The 15,610-nt window shown below is 47.4% G+C and overlaps 1 long non-coding RNA gene across 1 annotated transcript; it reads left to right on the forward strand.

Moving 5' to 3' along the window:
• Positions 1 to 2,524: 2,524 nt before the first annotated feature.
• Positions 2,525 to 4,761, forward strand: LOC123593490. The gene is made up of 3 exons (XR_006710354.1): positions 2,525 to 3,149; positions 3,942 to 4,021; positions 4,113 to 4,761. It is a non-coding gene; the product is annotated as an uncharacterized LOC123593490 (long non-coding RNA).
• The last annotated feature ends 10,849 nt before the right edge of the window (positions 4,762 to 15,610 follow it).

Consider the following 15,610-nt stretch of genomic DNA (forward strand, 5'->3'; position numbering starts at 1 on the left):
GTTTGTTCTGGCTCTGTAGGGATGTTTATGTATGTGTTGCTTGCGAGGGGCCAAGGGTGAAGGAGGGATTGATGACCTCCACCTTGTACGTATCGGAACGGGTGTTTTTGGAACTGCCTTTGCAAAAGTGAATTTAAGATTATGCTAATGTAACAGAATCTTCTATCTGCATTTTCGGTTTCTTAAGAACTGTGGGAATTCTTGTCTAAGTGTTGAAATAATGATCTCTTTTTTTGCATGATCCCTCTTAAAAGCACAGGGAGATCTTTCAGAGGTATGAGAAATAGAACTTTCTATAACTCCATTCAGCTTTTATTTTGAGCCTTGTTCTGCTGCTGCCCAAAGCACAATCTCAGTTAACTCAGGATTCTGTCTGTCTGCTTCTCTGGAGTTGTTTCCAAGGGCTGACACTTGGTTTTTAAACTTTTAAAAAAATGTTTATTTATTCATTTGGAGAGACAGAGAGAAAGAGAGAGCAGGGGAGGGGTAGAGAGAGGAAAGAGAGAGAATACCACGCAGGCTCCTCATTGTGAGCACAAGCCTGATGCGGGGCTCAAACTCATGAACCGTGAGATCAGGACCTGAGCCCACATCTAGAGTTGGACGCTCAACTGACTGCGCCACCCGGGCACCCCTCCAAGAGTTGACACTTTGGAAGGGTGGTCGTTCAGCTGGTGCTTGAGTCACACGTGCACACAGATTGCTGAGAAGGCCATTTTGCTCCTGTTGTGGGTCCCCTAGCTCTCCTGTGCATCCATTGAGGGATGGGAATCTCTTGTCAACTTGGTGCTGGTGCATCAGCCATTCCATAAAGTCCTTCCTGGCACAATCCCCTCTGCTTATGGAGCCTCGTTATGGCCTCCCCAAGTTCGCATGTTAAAGTCTAATCTCCAGTGTGCTGGGTTTTGGAGGTGAGGCCTCCGGGAGGTACTTGGGTGAGCCCTCATGAATAGGATTAGTGCCCTTTTAAGAAGAGGCCAGAGAGCCAGCTCAACCTTTTCCCACCGTGTGAGGCCACGGCAAGCGGTCAGCAGTCTGCAACCCGGAAGAAGGCTCTCCCCAGAACCTGACCAGGCTAGCATCCCGATCTGAGACCTCCAGCCTTCGGAACTGGGAGAAAGAGGGTGCTGCTGTTTATAAGCTACCCGCTCTGTGGCACTTTGTGGTGACAGCCTGAGCCAACTCAGATAGGACCGCAAGCTTTTCTGTTCTCGTCATCCGTGCCCGCACCCCTCTGTTCCTCCTGCCCCCTAGTGTGGGATGTGCAAGCGAGGTGTGTGTGTGAAAGGAAAAAGAAACAACACTAGATGTGCTCTTGATATCCCAAGTCCCGTCTGAAAGTCTATGGGTGCCCTTCCAGTCAGACTCGTCTGAAAATATTATCTAATTTTCTCTATCAAGAGACCCTGGGGTCTCTCTTCCTCTGTATTCACGTGGGTACAATGGTTTTCCGAAAAGAAGACGACTTAACAGGTCAGTTGTGTCTAAGAAGTTACAGGTGCTTGTAAAACTCTAGAGCAGGCATTCCAGGAACTAGATGGTTCTGTGCATTGCAATTCCACTCTCCCACTAACATGTAAGCTCTCCAGGGACAGAGATTTTAGCCGGCTGTGCTCTCTGCTGAATCCCCAGCACCTACAACATTGTCTGGCACAGCAGGCACTCAATAACTATATGCTGAGTCAATGAGGAAATAAAAGCCATAAGCTCTAAAGTAAACTGGAAAAAAATAAAATGTAACAGAAAAATTAAATTGCTAGTATAAGGAGCACTTACCAATTAATATGAAAAACCTCTTTGCAACTCAACCAAAAGAAATGGGGACATGAATAGAATATTCCCGAAAGAGGAAATACACTTGACCAATATAATCATAAAAGTTTGGCTGTCAAAATCAAAATTAAATGACATAAAAATTTTCTTTTTCCCAAGTAGCAAAAAAAAGAGAAAAGAGATAACACTAAAACACCATCATGGATATAGAGGCTGTTCTCACACAGGACTGATGGGTGTGAACTTGTGGAGTCTTTTTTCTGGATGGCGGTTTGGTAACATAAACATTAAACAATGCTTATCCCCTATCCTTCTAGAAATTCTATGTTAGAAGTCACAAGAAAGCAAACAGAGATGTGACTAAAGTTTTTATTATCACAGTATTATATATCATAGTGATAAATAGGAAACAACCGGAACATCCAGCAATAGAAGAAAATGATAAATGTGGCATATTTAGAAGATAGAGTATTAGTTATACAGACATCAGAAATAATTTTTTAAAAGAATGTTAAAAACATATAGGTGCGATAAAGTGGTAAGTTAAAAGTAGGATAGAGAAACGTATAATCATAAAAACAATATTTTCTTTTTCAAAAAAAAACCTATTTATTTATTTTTGAGAGAGAGAGAGAGAGAGAGAGACCAAGCAATCGGAAGGTGCAGAGAGAGGGGGACAGAGGATCCGAAGCGGTCTCCACGCTGACAGCAGAGAACCTGATACGGGGCTCAAACTCACGAACCGCGAGATCATGACCTGAACTGAAGTCAGACGCTTAACCGACTAAGACACCCAGACGCCCCCATAAAGACAATATTTTCAAAGAAGATTTGGCAACAGAGCCCTGACAAAATGTCAAGTTCAAAGGTAAGATGGGGACTTGTCTAATCATGATAACTCAGAACTGCCCGGTGTTTTCTACGCATCTCGCTGGTACGGACGTGACATATATATCACCTCACTTAAACCCCTAGCAACCCTAAGAGGCAGACGCTATGATTCTAATTTTGCAGGTGAAAGAATGTGCACAGGAAGCAATTTGTTCAGGTTACGGAGCCAGTGAGCGGTGGGACCAGGTTTCAGACCTGGAGTCAGGCTCCGGAGGCCACGCTTGTAACCTTGACCCACACAGCCTCTCACTGCCTGTGGGGCAGGAGCCCACAGGGTGGGGTGTGTGTGTGTGTGTGTGTGTGTGTGTGTGTGTGTGTGTGTAGTTTTGGTGAAACCTCCAAAAGAGTGTTAGTGGTTATGCCTGGGTGGTGGTTTGTATTTTCTTCTTTACCTCTTTTCGCTATTTCCTCAAGCATTTGCAGCCAGCAGTACTTTTAAGGAGCCAGTGATGAAAGGCGACAGCAGCAGTTTCCCGAAATTACAGGTAGAGGGTGGTAGGTGGTTATTCTCCACTTGGTCTGTCTGGGGCCAGAAGAGTGCCCGCGTGAGGTGGCGACTCGGGCAGCCCAGCGTGCGGACTTGTGGGTCTTGGCCGAGCACAGCGTAACCGTCAATGCTGGCCTCTCTTCTCCAAGTCTTCAACCCCCTGAGAGAAGGGTGTCTGGGGAACGTGTAAACTTCTGCGGGGAGTTTTACAACGTGTGACTCTTCAGTAATGAATATGCTTTCACTTATTCATTAAAAAAATTTGTTTTAAATGCTTATTTATTTTTGAGAGAGAGAGAGAGAGAACAAGCAAGGGAGGGGCAGAGAGAGGGAGACACAGAATCCGAAGCAGGCTCCAGGCTCCGAGTTTTGGTACAGAGCCCAATGCGGGGCTCGAACCCACAAGCCGTGACATCATGACTTGAGCCAAGGTCGGCCGCTCAACCGCCTGAGCCACCTGGGCACCCCAAATATGCTTTCATTTAAAAAGAGATGTGGAGTGCCTGAGATTTTAGGTCACTCTTATATTTCTTCTTAATGTTCAAAAACACTTCTTTGCATTAATTGTCTTTTTCTACCATGAGTCGTTTTCATCTGGGAAGCATAACCCAACCTACTGGAGAGTATTAAGACTTTTCTCTTTAACGTTGGTGAATATACTATGAAAAATTTAATACATTTGGGGCTAAATGACAGCAGATACTTATTGAATCTTGCAAGGAACTGGGCTGGATGCTTCGGGGACCTCCCTTCTGCCCAAGACTCTCTGACACATCATTCCTGCCCACAGATCGCTTTAATCTACTTTGGGAACCAGGAGATATATAAAAACGTTTCAAGACAGCATGTGCCAACTGCATGGCACAGATGGTAAGTGTTTTAGGAATGTGAGGTGGGAATAATCACTGAACAGTCAGTAAACAATCAGTGGAAGAAGTGGGTCTTGGGCTGTCCTTGGCAGGATCCTTTAGCTGGGGAGGAGAAGGAACAAAGGCGGAGAACAGAAGATCAGCCCAGAGGAAGCAGAGGATTTACATAGGCTGCGATGGGACATAAAGAAAGCTAATTGGTGACAGAGTATGGAGGGCCCTGAATACCCAGCGAGAAAATTTGCATTACGAATGGTATTGTTCATAAGAGTGGAAAATTTTTAATGACTTAAATACTCATCAAAGGGACAACGTACACATTTCTATGGCATATTTATCCAAAGTGCGGCGAGGATGCGGTGAAAATTTTGAGCAGAAGGCTTGATCACAGCCAGGTTCAGGGGACGTTTCATCCAGCATGGGAGGATGGGAGAACGAGCTGGAAAGAGGATGACCAGTTGGGTGACTGTTTCTATAAACTCGATGTGGAGAGAAGAGGCCTTGATGGGGCCACGGAGAATGGAAAGGACACGAAAGACAAAGGCTTAAGGAGAAAAGCAGTGGGATGCGGTTGATAAACATGCGTGTTAGAGCCGTTGACTTGGTGCTACTGATGGCAATGACTCTGGCTTTCAGATCTAATGATTGCATAGGGTTTTTTAAATGTTTATTTATTAATTTTTTTTAACGCTTATTTATTATTGAGAGACAAAGACATGAGCATGGGAGGGGCAGAGGGAGGAGGAGACACAGAATCCGAAGCAGGTGCCAGGCTCTGAGCTGTCAGCACAGAGCCCGATGAGGGGCTCACACTCATGACCTGAGTCAAAGTCAGACACTTAACCGACTGAGCCACCCAGGCACCACCCCCTCCCCCCACCCTTTTTAAAAAAGAATTTCCACAATTTTTCTTACAGGTCTGCCATACAATAGAGGCTCAGTACAATTTTTTCAATACATGGGCTGTTCCAGGTGCCCTGTTGTATTGCTGTAGCCCTTACTAACAAGATTGTTTTTCTGATTTCTAATCTAAACATTGCTGTATATTAAAACCCCATTTCTCAAGTGCATCTTTTGTGAAGAAGAATTAGTTAGTCTCGCTGGTTGTACACTTCCGTGTGTGTAAAGTAAGGCATGCTTCAGCTTGGTTTCATTATGATAAATGGTAACAACCCCTTTAACATTTGTCTTTAAGTCTGATCTTGCAATACAAATTTGCTTGTATGAGCAAGGTGCTTGTACAAAATAAAAATTGGATTTGTGTAATGTCCCGGAGACCAACAACCTGGAAAGACTTTATTTATTTGTGTATTTATTCATATATTAACTGAAGCGTTACTTTGTGCCCTAAGGAAGACAGCATGATGACCTCAGGGTAAGAGGGGATTTCATAAACACAACGTAAGGATGAACATAAAAGGTTGATGTATTTGATTACACTTAAAACGTATGTTAAATGAATGAGCAAAAAGTAAACAGATTTAAAAACCAAATAGACTGAGAGAAGACCTTGCAACACGTGTGCCCCACAAAGCCTTAGTATCCAGAATTCGTAAAGAATGCCTACCAATTAGCGGAAGATAAACAACAAAACAGATACGCAGGCAAAGCCTCAGTGAAGAGGAAATCCGTATTGCCAGCAAACTCGTGAGAAGACCTTCAACTCTTCTAATAATCTGGGAAGCAGCGTCACAGTGAGACGTCATTTCACACCCACCAGACTGGCAGAATGTAAGAGACTTGAAAAACAATTGGTGAGGGTATGGAACACTGGCACTTTTATCTCTTATGGATGAGAGCTGGCCACATGCCCTGGAGAGCAATTTGTCAGTTTCCTGGTGAAGTTAGACTCCTTCCCTCCAGTGCAGAGTATCCCTCCTCCAGACTTGTACAGAAGGATGTATACAAGACTGTTTGATCCAATATTGTTCTTAACACTGAAACATTTTAAATGACTCAAATAGTCATCTAAAGGGTCTGTATAAATAAACATGGTATATTTAGACACTGCAATGCTATATAGCAGTTTCAATGTGTATATATCTAAAAATGTAGTGTTGCAGAAAGCATAGGTATGGAAGTCCATGTGACTGGCAACAGATCAAATAATACAGAGCAGGTTATAGGGGAAAGTCGTGGACTTCCACATTTCCTCCCCTCCTTGAATCCCAAACTCAGAGAAAATGTTTTCTTTTCTTTTCCTTCCTTCCTTCCTTCCTTCCTTCCTTCCTTCCTTCCTTCCTCTTTTTCTTTTCTTTCTTCCCTCCTTTCTTTCCTACCTACCTTCCTTTCCTTCAAAACAGGTTCTTTATTTAGCTCTTCTTGTGGCTACCTTCAGAACTCTAGATTATATGTTGTTACCTCTATTTACTTATTTGGAAGACTTTTGACATTATCCTTTAACTCTTCAATATGAAGATTTTACTTTGCACTGCCCAGTCTACCACCCTCTTCCCAGTATTAATATTTATATTTGTGATAGGCAGAGTTTTTAAGTTTATAAGTACTCCTCTGTGGTTCTCTGAATGTTCCATTTTCATAGCAACCTGTTCTTGTTGCATGGATACAGCAGGGCTGGGGGTGGGCCTATGGTTCAGCCTACAGACTTTCACTTAACATTTGGTTGTGGGTGTGGCATCAGCTGAGATTGCATCTGACCCTGCAGTTGAGCCCCTCATTTGCCTGGTAAGCCCCAACGGTTTGCTCATATATAAGGCAGAAAGACTGCCTAGCTGATGTGGGCTTCCACAGTGGTCTGTTCTCAAGCCAGTTATCTTTACCAACTAGGATTTGGATTCAGAGCTCTGGGTAAAGTGGGTGAGAAGGGGGCTGTCAGGCTGCAGGGGCCTCCAAATAGAGACTTAAAGAAAGAGGGCTGAAATATTTTGTTTAGTATCTTTGGGTTTTGTTTTGTTTTGCATGGGAGTAAATGCTGAGTGCTGGCTTTCTGGGTCGTGATGGGAAAAATGGTGTGAAGGGTAGTTGTCCGTGTAAGACATTCACGAGTTCTCTCTCTTTTCAGCCCACTTCTTGCTTCTGTCTTCTAGCCCAGCTGCTGACTCAGAGCCCAGAAACATGTCAGGGTTCTAGTAGGTAGATCAGCTTCCAGCATCTCTGCAACAACTACAGAAAATTCGAGACTGTGGCTTCTTTTTCATTTCATTAGTTAATTTGTTTCATTCTGTCTTGTAGCTTTCAAAAACTTTTAGATACCTCTCTTGTTGGAATGGCAGAAACCACCAGCTGAGCACCCAATATTCATACTATCTTCCTTACTCACAAAACCCCTCTATTAGGAGTGGTAGCTGAATAACATAGCCTCGCTTTCCTTGCACAGAGAAATGGCCAATGAAACGTAAGTAAGTGGAAGTCTTTAAGGCAGCCTGCCAGAAAAGAAAAAAAAAAAAAAAAAAAGCAAGAAAACCCCCCAATAACAACAACTCTTCAAAGAGACATTGGGCTCCTGGCTGGCTCAGTCAGTAGAGCGTGTGACTCCTGATCTTGGGGTTGTGAGTGTGAGACCCACACTGGGTGCAGAGATTACTTAAAAACCTTTAAGGACACCTGGGTGGCTCAGTCGTTTAAGTGTCTGACTCTTGATTTTGGCCCAGGTCATGATCTCATGTTTCGTGGGCTTGAGCCCTGCTTTGGGCTCTGTGCTGGCAGCACGGAGCCTGCTTGGGATTCTCTCTCTCCCTCTCTCTGCCCCTGCCCCACTCGTACTGTCTCTGTCTCTCTCAAAATAAATAAACTTAAAAAAATTTTTTTAAATAAAAATAAAAATCTTAAAAAAGAGAGAGAGAGAGAAAGAGATTGACAGACTCAGCCAGCATTTCTTCCTGCTTATCCTTCCCCCTTTCTTTTCCTTCCTGTGTGGAATAGCTCTGTTTCTTGGAGCCGTGGCAGCCACTTTGGCACAACTAGGAAAGGTCAAGAACTCTTGGAGACCTCAGCCCTGGCATCTTTCTGTATTTTCAAATATTTGCCCCTTCAGAGGAGGATTAGATATCCTTGCCTGCTGCCTTGGGACTGTGGGAAGAATACACTTCCATGCTTCATTGTCAGGTTTGGCCATGTGATTTGCTTTGGCTAATAAAATATGAGTGTCAGAAACTTGCAGAGCATTGCACATGTCCAGGGGGGAGCTCTGGGCCAGCAGTTGTCCACCAGTGGGTACCACATGGGGCAGGCATAGCGAGGCCCCAGGGTGACCCCTGTCTGAGGTTCCACAGTGACCCCTCTGCTGGGGAGTCTGTACGTGTCTATCCCTTCAAGCGGGTGATCCTTTTCCGGGTGATCTGCCACCGCTCGGCTCAGTCCCCGTCCCCAGAAGCAGTAAGCGCTGGCCTCTTCCTGCTTGCGTGTCTCCACGGCAGGCAGTTCTCTGGGCAGGGATCCTCTGGGGCTCCCGACAGCTACCTTCCGCAGTGCCCATCTGGGCCGTGGAAAACCCTGTGCATCTCTCCCCTTTTTGTTAAGCTGTGGTAAAAACCGTATCACAAACTTCACCATCTTGATCCTTTCAAATGTACGGGTCAGTAGGGTTAACTATATTCACATTGCTGTGCAACAGGAACGGTGTGCGTTTTTAGCCGACGAATTCCAGGAGCTCCCGCTGTTACCCTCATCCCGTGCCCCTGGCACCAGTGTCCATGCTTCCCAAACTGAAGACACACAAATCGAGCTCTAGCAAGATCCATCCCGCCACCCTCTGCCCATCCTAGAGCAGCACCAGGCACATGTCCTTCCGCGTGCGAGACGGGCTCCCGCTTTCTTCCAGCGGTTCCCTTATATCTCCTTTCACTTGTTGCTTGATCTGGGGGGAAAAGCGTCCAGCTCCCGTCTCAGGGAGGGGGAAGGGGGCAACTTGAGAACTTTAAGGCTAACGTTTCTTAAAGAAAACTCCGTTCCTGGATCCCTAGAAGTAGGTGATGTTTAGGTGATTGTGGAAGCCATGCAGGTGCTCTGGATTCTCTCTACAGGAAAGAACTCGCAGGGCCACCTGGGTGGCTCAGTCAGTTGAACGGCAGCCTTTGGCTCAGGTCGTGATCTCACGGTTTGTGAGTTTGAGCCCCCGTCAGGCTCGCTGCTGTCAACACGGAGCCCACTTGGGATCCTCTGTTCCCCCTCTCTCTGCACCTCCCCCACTTGTGCTCTCTCTCTCTCTCTCTCTCAAAAAGAAAGAAAGAACTTGCTGCCAGAGGGGAGGGGTGGGGGAGATGAGCGATATAGATGAAGGGGATTAAGAGGTACAAACTTCCAGTTATGAAATCAATAAGGCACAGGGATGAGAAGAAATCGTCAATAATGTTGTAAAAACGTTGGATGGTGACAGATGGTAACCACGCTGGAGGTGGTGCGCATTGTATAATGTATAGAACTGTTGACGCACTACCTTGAACACCTGAAACTAACATGACATTGTATGTCAACGAAGCTCCAATAAAAAGAACAAAAGGAAAAAAAGAATCTGCCGGGTGCCGTGAAGAGTATGGACCTCTGGCCTCCAGCCGTGGCACCCTCAGCGTCTGCTACAGTATCTGAGCCAAGACCTTGTGCTTCTGTAAAGTTCCCAACGGAGGGATTGTCCAGGGACAATCACAGCGGAACCTCCAAACTGGCTCGGAAGAGAAGTAGGCACGGGCTACCCTGACAGTGGCCGCTGGACGGCAGAGAGAAGAGCAAACAGGACCAGCTAAGTAAGGAAACAGCACAGGCACTCCCTTCCCACCCCCACTCCCCGCTGTCCCCCATCTCTTCTTTCCTCTGGTCCTGGGAGTGAGCTGGGGAGGAAGCAGTGCGGGGGGGGGGGGGGGCGTCTCGCTGCTGGCCTTGGCCTGTGCATGTTCTCCATGAGCAAGCTCCGAGTCTCTGCTCTTGGGTTCTGCTCCGCACGCCCACTCCAGGGAGGAAAGGATAGCTCCCTGGCCTTGCACACGGAGTGCTGGTGTTTGGTGATGTCTCACAGGGAACACCCTGATTCACCCGGAGGGCTTGGTGAAGTCTCTGATGGGAGGAGCACAAGCAAGGCGGGACTTACCCACACTGGAGAAGACACTTGGAAGACAGAGGCTTTAAAGTCTAGCCCAGGGAGACATTTCCTTCTACTTTGGAGCAGAATGAGGACGGGCTCTTGGCAATGTGGTTGAGGACAGACACAGTGGCAGAAGGAAATCCCCAGTGAGGGGAGGTAGACAGAGAGGAGATGACACAGAGAGGACAGAGACAGAAAGAGAGAGAGAGAAGGCAACAAGGAGAGGAGAATATAGAATGGAGAAGGTTCAGGATACCCTGATGCCAGATCTAACACTCGTATCCCAAATTAAAGGGCATGGGGATCTTTTGTTTTTAAAAATTTTTTAACATTTATTTTTATTTTTGATATGGAGACAGAGTGCGAGCGGGGGAAGGGCAGAGAGGAGGGAGACACAGAATCTGAAGCAGGCTCCAGGCTCCAAGCTGTCAGCACAGAGCCGGACACGGGGCTCGAACTCATGGACCGCGAGATCGTGACCTGAGCGGAAGTCTGACGCCCAACCGACTGAGCCCCCTAGGCGCCCCAGGGCACGGGGATCTTTATACGTCCTGTGAGATACCTCCAGGTAGTGTTCCAGAGTCTTGAACCGAACGATAGGTGGCCCCCCCACCACCAATGCTGTGTTAAGCACACTCTTTTCCATAATCACTCTTGCATAGCGTTTTTTCATTTTTATTGATTTGCCTTAATTTAATACATGTATAAGAATATCTTCCACTTAAAAAAAATTTGCATTTCTTTAATAGCTTTGGAGGCTGTGCACTTGATTCCGTGGTGATTTACTCTGCCAATAAACATGTAATCCTACCGTGAGCATGTTTTATCTGTGTAATAAACCATAATAAAGAATAAAAAGGAATCCGCTGACTATGAATGAGACACGTTGACAGGAACCGGGGTTAGAGAGGTTAGAGAGCAACTTGCGGTTTGGTTGGGGACCCTGGGCCTGTGCGTCAAAGGGATTACAATCATAAAAGGCAGAGTTTATTGGACGCGGGCTGAGCGTTCCAGAACACAAATGCTGGAGGCGTTTCGTGTCGGGAGAGAGCAAGACTGTCGTGAGGGATGAGAACAGATACATTTGTGACCTTCATGAGCTCACCCCTGGCACCGCGGGCTGGGCCTGTCGGGGTGGGGACGGAAGTTCAGGCTGGCATAGCGTCGCAGGTCTGTTCCCGGGGAGGCAGGAGGAGGTGGGCGCACAAAAGAAGGGCCGCGGGAGTGAAGGGACAGATGGGCCAACGGCCAAGTGGAGGAGGGTCGCACCACCCGCCCGCCTGGGTCGCCTGAGCAGCCTGCCCTGCTTTGCCAGCCCTTCCGACCAATGTGTCCTGTCAGGAGCTGCTTCGGGAGAAGGAAGCCGGGAGGAAGCTTCCAGCACAAAGGCCCAAAGGGAAATGGCTTTGACGCGCACGGGACTGTTGTCCTATCTTCCCATATGGAGTGTATCCTAGAAAAGTCCCTTTCTCTGGCAGCGGTTCTAAAGGGAGGGAACGTCCTCTGCGACAGAATCCACAGCAGCGTTCATTCTCCCATTTATCAACCGCGGACTCCGTACCCGCCTCAGACCGCGTCCTCGCCGTTGCCTGGAGGGCCCCTTGCTTCCGTCTTGCAACAACCACGCTCACCTAACCCTTCCTTGAAGTCTTAACCAGGATTCGAAGGGGGGGGGGGGGGAAACAAAAGGAGGCCATTTCCCCAACCTGGCTCGGCTGGCCTTGCAGAGATTCTGAATTCCCTTCTGTGAGTCAGGCTGGGGGCAATGGCTCTGGCCCCAAGTGCTGAGCACACAGTTCGAGGGCCCGGCTTCCTGTCCGTGTGTGCCCACTGAAAGCTGGGGGGGGGGGGGGGAGGGAGGCTCAGAAAGGCCGGCCCCAAAGTAACAGCAGCATGGCCTGTGTCCCCCCACCGTGGAGCCCAGGCAGGGGAGAGAAAAGCCACAGGGGGGGAAGAGCTCCTGTGACAGAGGACGATGATAGGCAGATGGTGAGAAGCGGTTTCCAGAAACTGGGAAACAGCCCCATCTGACTGCAACAGAAAGACATACCGAAGGAGGGCAGGACGGAAACAGAAAACAGCTGGCCCGGCTGGGCTGGCAGGGACGGGCTTTCTCATTTTGCGGATGAGGAAACTGAGGCCCAGGGAGGGGAAGTGGTTTGCTCAAGAGCAGATTCTGGAAAGAATCATCTGCTTTCGCCCTCCCTTCTCCACTTCCTCACCTTCCCTGCTGTCCTGAGTCTGAACCGAAGGACAGGCAGGCTGGAAACCCCGTACAGAGGGGCCGGGGGTGAGGGAACGTGAGAGAAGCTGAGGGTCCGGGCCTACGTTTGCTTCTCATTCCGGGCCGGGAAGGCAAGATCTTTAAGACTGACTCTGCTCCCTTCTGCTGATCTCCCTCGGAGCTCTGCACCTCGAGACAGAATCCCGGGGGAATCGGAGCTGTGTGAGCTGGGGCGGGGAGCCACAGGCGTGGCTGTGTGCAGAGCTCAGGCTCCCGCGGTTATGCAAGCGGGTGCTGAAACTCTCCGGCAACCCTTTCTCCTAACCCCCGTGAAGACATCTCTCCTGAGCATTTCACGTGAAGCTTCGGAGATAAGAAAGGCAGGACCCTGCACTTCTGCTCAGTTGCTGCCTCCTCCGGGAAGCCCTCCTGGTTGCAGCATGAATCTGGGCTCCCCCCAGGGGTCTGCTCACCCATAGTATTAGCCCTACTTTTCTGCCTTAGCCCACTCAGCCTGGGTTTGTTATATGGGCTTCTGTCTGCTTCCTTCTCTAGACCGGAAGTTGTCTGGGGCCAGGAGGACCCAGTCTCGTCCGCATCTATACCCTGCCTGCCTATGTCCCTGCACAAATGTGCTCCATGCTTTGGAGCCCGGAACCAGCTGTTAACGGAGGCACATTACATGTCTTCGGTGAGCTCCCCGAGGGGTCTGAAGGGTGCAAAGAAGAGGCATTTGGGTGCAGAAATAGAAGGTGATTCTAAGAATGGGTGTGGAAGGAAAGACAAATGCAGTGCGTGGAGTGGAGGGTGAGTGGGAGGAAAGAAGTGAAGTCGGAAGGGAAGGGCGGAGAGGAAGAGCCCAAGCACCAGGAAAGGAGAAGGGGAGGGGAGAGAGGAGGCGGGCCTCGCCCACCGGGCTCTGCAGCAGGCTCTCTCCCTGCCCCGGACGCCTTGCACAGACGCACAACATCAGCCAGACCTTCCTGGCGTTTTGTGTGGCATTCTAAAGCTCGGTCTTTTTTTTTTTTTTAATTAATTAATTTTTTTAAATGTTTATTTATTTTTGACAGAGAGCGAGAGAGAGAGAGAGAGAGAGAGAGAGAGAGAGCATGAGTGGGGGAGGGGAAGAGAGCGAGGGAGACATAGAATCTGAAACAGACTCCAGGCTCTGAGCTGTCAGCACAGAGCCTGACGCGGGGCTCGAACTCAAACCGCGAGTTCATGACCTGAGCCGAAGTCGGATGCTCAACCGACTGAGCCACCCAGGCGCCCCTAAAGCTCTGTCATTTAAAAAGATCTTTGATTCCCACCAATACTCTGATTTCGGACATTTGGGAAAAAAAAAAAAAGTCATGGCCCTTGCATGCCGCCCTATTGAGATTAAGATAAATATATCAATTGAAACCATCTTCCCCTTAATAGTTATTTGTGGAATCAAAAATTCCCATGATCATTGAAGCTCTAACATCACGTTTGGCTGTTTCAGGATAAAGTTTGCATTTGGTGCAAAATAACCATGAGGTATATGTGTCTGTAGGCGCGGGTAATAGGATTTTTTAAAATCATTATACCTTTTGCCCTGTTGTTTCTGCCTTTACATCTTTTAAATCTGCTGCTGTTTGGCAACGATAGCCTGGGTCTCAGGAGTTTTGTGTTTGTTGTGGTTAGGAAGGCTTCTGCCCCCAAACTCACCCTCCATGTAAGAGTAGGAGTCAGTAGAGACATTTGGTTTGCATACGCGTTTCATCTTATGGTCAATTTGTCCCAATATCCTGTACAGCCAAGGGCCTCTGTATAGCGTAGTGATTTAAAGTGTGGGCTCTGGGGGTACCCGGGTGGCTCCGTCGGTTGAGCGTCTGACTTTGGCTCAGGTCATGATCTCGAGGTTCATGAGTTCGAGCCCTGCGTTGGGCTCACTGCTATCAGCCTGCAGCCCAGAGCCCTCTTTGGATACTCTGTCCCCCTCTCTGTGCCCCTCCCTGGCTTGTGCTCTCCCCAAAATAAATAAATATTAAAAAAATAATAAAGTGTGGGCTCTAGAGGCAGACTGTCTAGGTTTCTACCCCAGCTCAACCACTTATTATCTGTGTGTCCTCGGGCAAGCTCCCACACGGAGGCTTGTTATTCCATTTATGAAATGATAATAGTGATGCTTAACATATAAGGTTGTTGTGAAAATCCATCAGATAATATATGTAAAGTGCTTAGAACAGTGTCTGGCACATAATAAGTGCTTAGAAAATATTAGCTCTTATTATTAATAATCAACTGACATATATTTCTTGAGTGGGGTGGTGGGTACCCGGTGTTCATTTTATTAAGCTTTAAAATGTGCATATGTCTTATAAATCCTTTTTATGTGTATGATATGTCTTGCATGCATTAAAATAAATGCATTAAAAATAAATGAGCATTTATGAGGTTTGTTTTAGCAATCATATGTCCCAGGGTTCCAGGAAAACAATGAAATAAAATATTCCATCCCATTATTGGATTCATGTAGCAAACAATGGGACCGCCCAGGTATTCTTATTCATGATTCAAAAAAAAAAAAAATACGGTAACTATAGAAATAGTACCGATTTTCTAGGAATTAATACACAAGCATGTATTTATTTTTTCCCTTCTTGGACCGTCGGCAGGTTCTAGATTCATAGAGTCACTGGTATTGAATCATTGGTATGTATGCCTGTCCTCTCCAGGCCGCTTCAGAGCAGGGAAGGACAGTACTCAGGTGAGGACTGATCCATTTTCCCAGGGAGGGATGCTGCTGAGAAGTCTCACCTGGCGAACCTGAACTTGATCTTAACTGAAGTCCTGTTCCTGTTTCCCTTGTTGGCTCTCAACGCCTTGAGTAGAAAGATGGAGAGGTTGGCGGTGAGGTTTCGTTCTGGGGATCAGGGGAGGGGGTCCAGATCTTTCTGGACAAAAAAGACACAGCTGTTCATCTCTGATGTAGTTTGAGGAGGTTAATGTTGCCCTCAGCAGCCTCTACAGCAGACGCGGGGGTTCCGCCCCCTCACCCTGCAGGCTGGAGAGCATCTTCTGAATTGCCCTTGAAATCTGTTGCTGTCATGCTCCTCCCTTTCCTGTGCTAACGGTTGGTTGTGTTATAGTGCTTTGTGTACCTGTTTGTCTCCTCTGCTGGATTTCAAAAATCCTAAAAGGAGACACTTCATCTCGTTTATCTTTAAATACCCACAGTGGCTTGCTCAGTGAGTGTTTGTTGAATGTATGAATGGCTGATTAGGTAGGTGAATGAATGAATGAATGAATGAGCAGGAACCATCATTAAAAAGCTGAGGATAAAGTGGAAAGATTGGGCCACAAAA

This window comes from Leopardus geoffroyi, chromosome A1 (genome assembly GCF_018350155.1).
Source record: "Leopardus geoffroyi isolate Oge1 chromosome A1, O.geoffroyi_Oge1_pat1.0, whole genome shotgun sequence".
Lineage (NCBI taxonomy): Eukaryota > Metazoa > Chordata > Mammalia > Carnivora > Felidae > Leopardus > Leopardus geoffroyi.